This window comes from Elephantulus edwardii, unplaced genomic scaffold, assembly GCF_000299155.1.
Source record: "Elephantulus edwardii isolate Elephantulus edwardi_28Jun2011 unplaced genomic scaffold, EleEdw1.0 scaffold00185, whole genome shotgun sequence".
In the NCBI taxonomy this organism is placed as follows: Eukaryota; Metazoa; Chordata; class Mammalia; order Macroscelidea; family Macroscelididae; genus Elephantulus; species Elephantulus edwardii.
The window spans coordinates 2,344,475-2,355,890 of NW_006399935.1; positions in this window are offsets into that span (position 1 = coordinate 2,344,475).

The window sequence follows — 11,416 nt, forward strand, 5'->3', positions numbered from 1 at the left end:
GGACACCTGTATAACTTTCATCCTTTCTCCGTGTTCACAGGGTTTCCAGAAGCAAGCTATTTGGAAGTGGATGTCACTCCTGCTTTCAAGCTTGTTTTAATCGGGGAGCTTCATCAAACACTGTCCACCATGGGTAACCATTCTCACATTTGACACATCAGTGTTACAGTGTTCAGCTTCACAGCAACCACGAGTTATCTCTGTACAGCAAGTGGACAGACCAGGGCTATGCGACCTAGAAGAATGATTCACCAAAAACAAGTAAACGCAGGCCTGAGGGCTGCAGATTAGAGTCACCCACCTTTGGCTTGGGAGCATGACTATTTGTCCACTAGGCAAACTGATCTCTCTCTATGCTGTTGTTGTTGTTGTTGTTGTTGTTGTTGTTGTTGTTGCTGCTGCTGTTAAGTGCCATCGAGTTGGAGGTAACTCATAGCTACCCTATGAACAAAAGACCTGGACACCTGTATAACCTTCGTTCTTTCTTTCTTGTTTTAAAAAACCGTATTTCTGTCAAACAGATTGCCACTCATAGCGATGCCATTAGAAGAATAGAAACTGTTCCACTGGATTTTCTTGAGTGCCGTCTTGATGGGAGCTATACCTGAGGACTTTGTTTCTCAGCATTGTTCGCTGAGTTTCAACTCCAACCTTTAGTTTGTTATTTGAGTGCAAACCTTTTATGCTATTCAGGGATGTTAATTTCCCTCTAGAGGTTACAAAATGTCACATTGAAAAGGAACTGTTGTTAAATTTAGCATTTCACCATGGGGTCACTGTGAGTCAGAACAGACTTGAGTGCACCTAACAGCAACAGTTATAAAGAAAGAAGTAGGTGAAATAAGGTTTAGAAAATGTTCCATGACATCTACAGCTTAGTGTTTATGCCCTTGCGGAAATCATTCGCCTCCCTTGAATGCATAGTGGACTGAGTGACTTTCTATTAATGATGCTGTTGTCAGCTCTATGTCCTGTCTTCCTTATACGGAACAGAATGAACTATCTACCTGGTCCTGAGCCATCTTCATGAGCAATTTGAACAGTTTGAGTTTGTTGTTGCCGATCCACTCGTCACGGATTGAGTTGTTAAGTGTTCCATTGTGGGTCTGTCGATTCTGGTTTTCATACTATGGTGACTGCCATGTTTTCTGACTTAACAGCTCTGGGAATTAAGGTACCATCTCAGAAGGGACTTTCCTCACTTTTTCTGGCCTTCTATTCTTCTACAAACATCATGTTCCTCCTAATGACACAGTCGCAGTGAGTCAGTCTTCATTTTAACTATGTAATGTTCCCTTTGGAAGCAAGAGTGGCATCCACTTCCATAATAGCTTGTCTCTGGAAACCCTATGAACCTGGAGAGAGGATGAAAGGCACCCAAGCATCGAAGACTCTCCTTCACAGGGTCGCTATGAGTCACCTGCGACTCGGCGGCACTTAACAACAGCAACAACAATGTTCCCTTGCTCTGTTTGTACAACAGCCTCTTGGTCTAGGCTTAAGTTTTACATGAGGACAACTCAGTGTTCTTAGATTCCAATTCTTTTCGATGTTAGCCATAAATTGTTATGATCCATATGGTCGAATGCCTTTGCATAGTCAATAAAGTATAATTAGACATTGCTCTAGTATTCTTTGCTTTCAGCCAGGATACATCGACATGAGCAAAGATGTCCCTGGTGCCATGGTCTCTTCTAAATCTTGCTTGAACTTTCTATTGTTCCCTCTCTATATACTGTTCTAGTAGTTTTTTAATGATCTTCAGCAGTATTTTGTTTGCATGTGATATTAATGGTATTGTTCGATAGTCTCCACATTCTGTTGCATCAACTTTCTTGGGAATGGGAACAAATATGGATCCTTTAGTCAGCCAGCCAGACAGCTGTCCTCCAAATTTCCTGGCATAGTCTGGTGAGTGCACCCAGGGCGGCATCTGTTTGTTGAAATGTGTCAATTCATAGCCCATTGATTCCTAGGGCCTTATTTTTTGCCAATTCCTTTAGTGCTGCTTCAACTTCTTCCTTCATTACCATTGGCTCCTGTTCATATGGTATTTCTTGAAATTTTTGAGTGTCAGTCAGATTTTTCAGTGGCTATTAATGTTATAAAACAAATAGTTTGTGAATGATTATATGAAAAATCAAAATGATCTGAAAACCTTAACTAAAACATATAAATTAAATTCCTCAGACAAAACTCTTTCTCATGCATTATATCAAAATCTCAATCATAGGAAGCAAGCAAACTTGGGGCCCAGACACCTCATGAAGTTTTATTTTATGTTCTATTCTTCTGCAATAAAGGATTCGAGATTATAGATATTAACTTCGGAGTTGTAAGATTTTTCTACTTAAATTCTGAAGTAACAAAAGTCTTACAAATGTGGGGGGGGGTTTCGAAAGATTTAACAATGCTGGGATCAAATGATTGCTTGTTTTCTCTGGACAATTTATTTTCTTGAAAACCCAGGTAAAATTGAAAACTCTGCAGACAATGAAGAATCATCAGATTAGGTTCTTCCAACCACTCCATTGATTTTAGAAATCTCAGATATTGAGGTTTTGGAGAAAGAAATAGAAAGTTGCATGGTGTTAGATGAATTATTATACATTTGTTTTGACACCAAATCTATGCAGCTCATACCAATATAAATAACCTGATACTACCTGGATGGGGAAAAGTACTTGGTCATTAGGTATGTTTTATATCCATATTTGCCAAACAATTGACTTCTCTTTCATCTTTTATGCTCTTGCTGCTGTGTACCTTGGCGTTGGAACAGACGCATAGCTGACTCTCCAACCGTATTCTTGGTTGTCAGCATAGACCGCCAGTTCACAGTGACAGTACTTCTCCTCTCTTCTGGAGTAGTGACTGTCAAAACCTTGGGAATAGAGGCCGGAGCTGTGAGATGAGACAGAGACAAGACCTTATCACTAGAACTGAAAGGAAACAAATATTAGGGAGGGGGAGAGCAGGGAGACATTATGTATTGTCCCTAAGACACTGGCATGAAGAGTACTGAACATCTTTTGTAACTTCAAATTTGGTTTTGTGTGTTTGAAGCAGCTAATGGAGAAACAAAAATGGAAAATAAGTGGGTGACTTTGTAGGGACCTCACTGAATTCCAAATGTGAAGCTATAGAGCTGACAAAAGTAGAGTTAACATTTGCATGCGCGCGAGCGTGTGTGTGTGTGTGTGTGTGTGTGTGTGTGTGTGTGTAACCGACCCATAGCTGACCCTCCAGCAGGTTTTCAGAGTCAGGCTTTGAGAGGAGGTTGTCCATCCTTCTCCCACAGAGCCGCTGGCTGATTTGAACTGCCTTCACGAGTGTAGCACTGCTTCTGACCACTAGGTCAAAAGAGCTCCTTTGCAAGTAGTCTACACTCAAAATATGAGGGGCAGTGTTCTCATATTTTTAGTGTAGACTACTTTTGGAAGCAGGAGTGGCATCCACTTCCTAAACAACATGCCTCTGGAAACTATGAACTTTGATAAAAGTCCATAGTTATAGAAAGACTTCAGGCCTTTTGTTCAAAGGGCTGCTATGAGTCATGCTCAACTCAAAGGCAATCAATAATAACAACTAAATCTAAATCTAAATATAGTTGTAAATATAGATATAAATATAGAGGTAACTATAGATGTATATAGTGAAAATGATGGGTACATGTTTCCACGAGACAGAATTCTGTTGTCACTGCATGATACATATAAGTGAAAGTTTCACCTAATTGCATATTGTCCTAAAAAGTCCAAGAAAACCGGGAGCTCTGGTGGCCTAGTGGCAAGGAGCTGCAACTACAATTCCAGAGGCGAACGGTTTAAATCCACCAGATGCTCTGCCGGGGAAGGAGGGACAATCTCCTCCTGTTCCAGTCAGATCTGATTTGACGGTACACACACACACACACAAAATAATAATTTTTTTAAAAAGTCCAAGAAAACATAACAAATTAAATTCATGATAAAAAATATTCTTTAAATACCTTTTAAATTAAAAGTCCAAGAAATACTTAAGAGATGTAAGTAATCTGTGAGAGTGTTAGTATCTTCCTGACATGAAACCTGGGTCTTAAAGTTCATTTTCCACACATTGTAATCACCATAATTTTAAATACATGTTTAAAATGGCCGCAAATTGACTCACCTGTTGAGTATCTACTGAGCTCCTTGGCCACCTGCTCTTTCACTATTTATGTAAATACCCATCTGTGTTCATAGTTGGACCAGGAGGCAGTCGTCAGAAAGAGAAAAGAAACACTGCACAATTCAAAATTAGGAAAGGAATGTGTCAGGGATGCATCCTGTCTCTAACCCTTTTCAAACTATATGCAGAACAGATCTTTCCAGACTGGACTTTGTGAGGAGGAGTGTGGCATCAGGATTGGAGCAAGACTCATCAAGAACCTGCATTATGCAGATGACACAACCTTCCTTGACTAAACTGAAGAGGATCTGAAGCACTTGCTGCAGAAGGTCAAGAAAGGTAGTATTCAATCTAGATTGAAGCTTAACACCAAGAAGACAAAGACTCTCACCACTGGTCCAATTGGCAGCACCATGCTGTATGGAGAATAGATTGAGATTGTTAACATTTCAACTTGCTTGGCTCCACAATCAATACTCTTGGCACCAGCATAAGGAAATCAAGACACAAAATGCACTGGAGAAGTCTCCTGTCAGGGACTACTTCAGAGTACTGAGAAGTAATGATGTCAGTCTTGAGACTAAGAAGAACCTGATCCAGGCCATGGTCTTCACAATTACTTGCTATGCTTCAGAGAGCTGGACAATCACTAAGGATGACAGAAGAAGAATCAATGCCTTTGAGTTGTGGTGCTTGAGAAGAGTATTGAACATACCGTGGACTGTCAAGCGAACAAATAGGTCTGTTGGAGAGGTGAAATGAGTTTCTCCTTGAAGGTAAGGATTTGGAAGCTCTGTCTCACATAGTTTTGACACATGGCCAGGAGGAATCAGTGCTTGGAGAAGGACATCATGCTTGGAAGGGTGGAGGGACAGTGTAGGAGAAGAACATCCCAGATAAGATGGATTTATACAATTACTGGGGCAATGGGATTAGGTATGTTGGAGTCAGGGATACGGGCTCAGAACAGGGCAGAGTTCAGATATGTTGTACATACGGTCTCTTTTGAGTCTCAGGTGACATAACAAAAACAAGAAACCCATTTATCAGTGTGTCACTGTGTGTGCTTTGCATGTCGCTATGATCCTGGAAACTATTTTTGTTTTAAGTCACCTATTAATTCTATTGTTTTCTTTATTAAATTTTTAAAGTAAAGGGAACTACATTTATCTCTATATATACATATGGAACAAAGATTTGGTACCAAAGAGAGAGGAGAAATCCTAGAAGCTCCAATTATATTGCATAATACTGAGCAATACCCATGCCTTTCTTCCTCTGGATGGAAAACTGCACTTTGCCTGGACAGGTGTGTTTGGCGGTATTCTCAGGCTCCTACAGAGCTCGCCTCTTCATGGCCTCACACTACGGCTTTTGCTCCTTGGGGATGGGCTTGGACATTACTTTTTTTTAACCTTTCCCTTTTCTTTTTCTTTTGTATTTTATACTGGTCTACTGACAAAGCTCGTATCACTATTAGTGTTGTTAGATGGCATTGAGTTGACTCCAAATCACAGTGAGCCGGTGTACAACCGAGCAGAACACTGCCCTGTGCTGTGCCATCCTCTCAATTACGGCTGTGTTCACACTCCACTGAATCATTGAGAAGCTTCGTCTTGAAAACTAAGCCTCCACCAAACATCATGTTCTTTTCCAACCATAATTCCTGTCCATTTTCCCGATGATGTCCAATGATGATGAAGATGCCAGATGAGATGAACTGATACAGTAACTGGGGCAGTGGGAGTTGGTGTGTCAGAATCAGTGAGACTGGCTCAGGACAGGGCAGGGTTCAGAGCTGTCTGTACTTATTATGGTCACTATGGGTCACAGGTGATTCAACAGCACATAACAACAACAGTAACATTTCCAAAATATGTGAGGTGAAGCTTTATCACTCTTGCCTCCAAAAACCCCTCCAGCTGCATCCTCCTCAAGACATAATTGTTTGTTCTCTTGGACACTCATGGGATGTTCAGTGCTTTTCTCCAACACCACAACTTAACAATGTCAATTCTCTTTCTTTAAACCTTTATTCATTGTCCAGCTCTCAGATGCATAACAAGTAATAGGAAAGCCTATGGCCTGAACCAGACACACCTTAGTTCTCAATCTGACATCATTACTCCTCAATAATTTGGAGAGATCCTTAACTGCAGATTTTCCCAGTGCAAAGTGTCTCATTTCGTTTCTGCCGGTACAAGGCTGTCATTGTGGATCCAAGCAAGAAGAAGCTGTTGACGGTTTCAATCTCCTCTCCATCCATCATGACACTGCCTATTGGTCCAATGGTAAGAATTTTTGTTTTCTTGAAATTGAGATGCAATCCATACTGAAGGTTACATTCCTTGATCTTCTGCAACAAGTGCTTCAAGTACCCCTTACATTCAGCAAGCAAAGTTGTGTTATCTGCATAATACAGCTTATTGGTGAGTCTCCCCCTAATCCTGATTGCCACATTCCTCTTCGTAGAGTCCAGCTTCTTGGATAACTTGCTCAACACACTGATTGAATGGGGATGAGGAGAGAATACAACTCTCGCACACTCCTTTCTTAATTTTAAACCATGCAGTGTTCTCCTGCTCTGTTGGCACAGAAACCTCCTGGTCCAGGTATTGGTTTTCCATGAGCACAATCAAGTGCTCTGGGATTCCCATTCTTCTCAATGTCAGCCACAACTTGTCATGATCCACACAGTCAAATGCCTTTGCACAGTCAACAGCGTTTACTCCAAACACAATAAAGCTAACTTTTAAAAAAACCCTCAAACTCCACAGCTCCAGATAGTGCATTTCTGTGAATGATAATCTCAATTGGAAAAGAAAAAAAAAGCGTGACATGTGTCAAACCTCACGGTTCAAAGTAATTAGGTTATAATGTGCATAGTTGGAGTTACACATTATTTTCATAATAATAATTAAATGTTGTACATGAATGTCTAAAATCATAGGTACTTAGTGAATAGATCAATCTGGAAGTGGACTTTAGCTTCCATATTAAAGTCTTGGTGAGTCTAGGATCTGTGTCGTGTTATCATGCTGCCTCTTCTCATGGCAGTTCCTCTAATTCATTGCTGGCATAACCCATATCCTAAAGAATACGCTCCTTTTCTCTGAAGTCTGGTAAGTGCGGTTAGCATGTTCTATTCCCATCGTCTTTCCACTCTAGACGAACAAAATTTAGATGTGACAGCTTCTGCCCAAAAGGTCTTGAAATACAGCATTATCAATAAATTTTTGCAATGAACACCTAAAACAGATAGGATTGACGAAGCAATTTTTTATAACTTTACCTGAAAATCTTGTCTAGCTACTATATTGGGATTATCCTGCAACAACTAAAGAGAATGTACACTTTAATCAATCAAATAATCTCACTAGTGTTTTAGCCATTGTTGTAGTTGCTGTTGTTACTGTCAAGATAGAAAGAACTCATAGCTGACCCTCTGGTGGGTTTATAGATATGACAAATCATCCAGGAGGGGATCTCTGTAGCCTAGTGTTAAGAAGCAGCAGTACAACAGATTTCAAACTTGTCTTATCCTGTGCCATCTTCATCATCTCTGATATATTGTTTGTTGTTGTTGTTGCTGCTGCTGCTGCTGCTGGTGTTAGATGCTGTTCAGTCGAGCACAACTCATAGCAACCCTATGAACAAAAGATCTGAACCCTGTCCTATCCTGCACCATCCTCACACTTCCTGAGACATAAGAGCCCATTGCAGCAGTCATCATGTCAATCCATCTGGTAGAGGGTCTTCCTCTCCTTCACTGACCCTCCACTCTTCCCAACATCATGTTCTTCTCCAAGGAATAGCCCCTGCAAGCAACATGCCCAAAGTGTATGATGGGAAGCCTCATCTTTCTTGCCTCCAAAGAGGACTCTGGCTGGACTGGAGTATATCTCTGATATACCTGAGTCCATTATTACTATAACGATGTCAATACATCTTGGTTAAGATCTTCCTCTTTCACTGACCCTCCACCTTTCCAGCACCATGTCCTTTCCCAAGGACTGGTACCGCCTAACAACGTCCAAAACATGTGAGCCAAAGCTTCACTGTCCTTGCCTTCAAGTTGCATCCTGGATGTACCTTCTCCAAGACATATTTGTTTGTTCTTTTGGCAGTCCATGGGATGGATTTTCAATACTCTTTTCCAACACTACAATCAAAGAAATTGGTTCTTCTTATGTTACCCTGAGTCATTGACCAACTTTTAGATACATAACCGGTAATTGAAAAGACCATGGCTTGGATCAAGGGCACCTTAGTGTTTGAACTGACACCCTTGCTCCTTAGAACCTTAGAGAGGTGGTTGACAGCAGATTTATCCACTACAAAACATATTTTTTATTTCTTTATTACCAGAGACAAGGGTGTCGATTGTGGTTTCAAGCAAGTTAAATTAAATCATTGACAACTTCAATCTTCCCTTTATTTATCATGATATTGCCTGTTGGTCCAGTGGTGAAGATTTTTGTTCTCTTGATGTTGAAACATAATCTATATTGAAAGTTATGGTCTTTGAGCTCCTAAAGCTAGCATTACAAGCCCTTTTCACCTTTAGCAATTAAGGATATGTTATCTGCATTATTCAAGTTCTTAATAAGTCTTCCTCTGAAGCTTTTCATAAAGTCCAGCCTCTCTAATGATTTTCTTGGCATACAGATTGAATAAGTATGGAGTAAAGTTACCACTTTGATGCCCACCTTTCTTTATTTGAAACCATCCAGTGATCCTTTTCTGTGTTCAAATGAAAGCTTCCTAGTCTTAGCATAGGTTTTTCAGGATCCCAATTAAATCTTCTGGGATTCCATTCTTCTCAGTGTTAGCTATAATTTGTTATTGTCTACACAATTGTTCACTGGGTAGTTGTAATTTGCAGTCAGCATGACAACATCTAACTACGACAATGGGCCTAATCCATTACAGACACTAAATAGTTATTTTAATTAGCCTTAGACTGTCTCAGCAATGTTTGGCAAGATAACATCTGTCATTCTGAGACAAGTTTGGTCTTTATTCATTAAGTTCATTTATTACCAAGTCAATTTTGAGTTCTCTCTAAACTTTATGTCACTACATGTTTAACTTAAGAACAAATTAAAGTCCTCAGGCAAACTTCCTTCTTATTGGCCATACAAAAATACAGTCTTTTGTATTTCGTAATTATCAAACAACTGACTTCTCTTGGTTCTCTTATGCTCAAAGACACTTCATGGAAAGATTGTCTTACTGCTCTATTGAATGGGAAAGGAGGAGAAAGATCTACAGGAATGTCTATCTGTGTTTCAGTTACTATGCAAAGGCATTTAACTGTGAAAATCACAACAAATTGTGGTCACGCTTGAGAAGAATGGGGATCCTAGAACACTTAATTGCATTCATGCAACACCTACATTCAGGCCAGGAAGCAGTGGTTAAAAAAGAGCAGAGAAACACTACACGGTTCAAAATCAGGAAAAGAGTATATCAGGGATGTGTCTTGTCTCCATACCCTTTCAATCTGTATGCAGGACAGATCATTCAGGAGATTGAACTTTATGAGCAGGAATGTGGCATCAGGATTATTGGAGGAAGACTCATCAACAACCTGTGTTATGCAGATGATACAACCTTGCTTGTCAAAACTGAAGAGGACCTTCAGTTTTGCTGAAGAGGTCAAGGACTGTAGTCTTCAATATAGACTGAAACTCAACATTAAGACAAAGATTCTCACCACTGGACCAACTGGCAGCACCATGACAGAGGGAGAAGAGATTGAGATTGTTAACAATTTCTGCTTGCATGGGTACACTGTCAACATTATTGGCACCAGCAGCCAGGAAATCAAAACATGACTTGAATTAGGGAAATCTGCTACCTGGGACCTCTCCAAAGTACTGAAAAGCAACAATGTCAATCTAGAGTCTAAGGTGCACCTGATCCAGGCCATGGTCTTTGCAATTACTTGCTATGCATCAGAAAGCTGGACAATGAATAAGGATGATAGAAGAAAAATTGATGCCTTTGAGTTGTGGTCCTGGAGAAGAGTAGTGAATATACTATGGACTGTCCTGGAGAAATTGAAACCACACTGCTCATTGGAGGCAAGTATTTTGAAGGTCTGTCTGCCATACTTTGGGCATGTTGCCAGGAGGGACCAGTCCTTAGAGAAGGGCATCATGCTTGGAAGGGTGAAAAGGACAGAGCAGGAGAAGAAGATCCTGAATGAGATGGACTGACACAGTAACCTGGGTTCTGGGGGAAAGTGTGTCAGAGATGGTGAGATTGGTTCAAATCAGGCCAGGTTCAGCGCTATTGTACATAGTGTCACTACAAGATGCAAGTGACTTGACAGCACGTAACAACAACAATGCTCATTTAAATCCTGATCCTTCATAAGACAATTCATGAGCTGCACTCATAGGCGCATTTCTTTGCATTATTTGAAGAATTGCATGATCGTTGAGAAATAATAGGAAAATCAGAGAGGGTAAGAGAGACAGGAGAAATGCTAAGACTGTAAAATGGACAGAGGACAGAATTTCACAGTCATAGAGGTTAACAGTTACAGACCAAGAGAAAGAAATGCTTAGAAATTCAACTGAGCTACTTACCAGTGACTTTCTGATCAGGTTTCTGGGGAGGTTGGCAGCTCAAAAAGATGGCATGTGGCTTTTTCTCTGACGGCCTAATTGCTGATTTCATGGGAGCTGTAAAAGAAAAATTTCATGCTGGACCTACTTTATCTGAAGGAAACATCCATTGTCATATGTGGATAATTAGGGAATAATTTGATGTTGTTGTTGTTGTTATGTGCTGTCAAGTTGCCTGCAACTCATAGTGACCCTATGTACAATAGCTCCGAACCCTGTCCTATCCTGAGCCAATTACATTGTCTCTGACACACCTACTCCCATTACCCTAGTTATTGGGTCAATCCATCTTATCCAGGGTCTTTTCCTGTGCCGTTTCTCCACCCTACCAAGCATGATGATCTTCTCCAAGGACTAGTCCCTCCTGGCCACATGTACAGCATATGTAAGACAGAACTTCAAAGTACTTGCTTCCAAGAAGCAGCTTCATTTCACCTTCTCCAGGTCAGCCCTGTTTTTTTCTCTTGGCAATCCATGGCGTGTGTTCAACATGCTTCTGCAACACCACAACTCAAAGGCATTGATTCTTCTTCTGTCATCCTTAGCCATTGTCCAAATCTCTGATGCATCCACACTCTGTTACGTCACTTTTTTTGGGAATGAGAATAAAATATGGATCTCTTCCA